The sequence below is a fragment of the Octopus bimaculoides genome, chromosome 21 (assembly GCF_001194135.2).
Source record: "Octopus bimaculoides isolate UCB-OBI-ISO-001 chromosome 21, ASM119413v2, whole genome shotgun sequence".
Lineage (NCBI taxonomy): Eukaryota > Metazoa > Mollusca > Cephalopoda > Octopoda > Octopodidae > Octopus > Octopus bimaculoides.
The window spans coordinates 2,086,562-2,087,678 of record NC_069001.1 but is presented as its reverse complement, the minus strand read 5'-3'; positions in this window follow the sequence as shown (position 1 = coordinate 2,087,678).

Genomic DNA, 1,117 nt, shown 5'->3' with positions numbered 1-1,117 from the left:
ACAAGAGGAGGTGCACAAGAAATGTATTAGCCTGACGCTCGGTAAAAAGAGAGAGCTTGACGTTTCGAGCATAGCTCTTGGTTGGAAAGGAGAAAGGGATTACAGTACAGACCGGGTCAAAGGCTGGGTGGCGAAATTTTTTCCCCACGAGAGTTCCAAATCCCACTAATGAACTCATTTGTATACAGCTAATCAGAGCTCACCTTGACCTTGTCAAGTTAACAACACACTCTACCAAGTAAACTCAAGACGAAGAATGGTGTTTTAAGTCGACCGAGGGCCAAGTTAAGCCTGATTTTAGAAGGAGACAAGTAATTCGATAGATTTGCATCTATACCTATTATCGGATTTTGTTAGGGTCCCATACGGTAAAAATGTGGATGGGAACAAATAACTACGCAGAGGCAGCCATGGTTGAAACAAGAACAAGAACAACAAGCATTATCAAAAGAGAAAAGGAACAATGGTCATTCCTTACCCAAGTGACCGTATCTTATCGCCCATCACCTGTTATGCGCCGCTCATAAATTAGTTTGATTGCTGAGCTCTGATTGGCTGTATGCAAATGAGTTCATAACTGGCGTCCGGAACTCCAGTGGACAAAAAAATTTCGCCAACGGATGACTGCTAGTTTATATATATATGTGTGTGTGTGTGTGCACGCGCGCGCGCGTACATGCGTGCATGCATCTGTGTTTTTCGGTTTGTGTTTGTTCCGCCTCGCTGCTTGAGAACTGAACTTAGCAGTTCGGCATAAGATACCGATAGTATAAGTACCAGACTTAAGAAATATGTATTGTGGTCAATTTGCTCGACTGAACCCTCCAAGGTGGTACCCCAGCATGGCCGTGGTCCAATGAGTGAAACAAGTAAAAGATTGAGTGTTTGTATGAATTAAAGAAACCTCATGCAATACGTTTTTGTGAAGTAAACGCTCTGCTTTCCATCTTCATTCTCTCTTCAATCTTTCTATCTGTCTGTCCTTTGCTTTCTCCGAAATTGTAGATGAGAGAGAGAGAGAGAGAGAGAGGCACGCATGTGGTAGGATGCTTCGAGAGAGGAGTATTCATAGTGAGGACGGTACCAATTTGAAAACTACACAATAAATGCATTGATT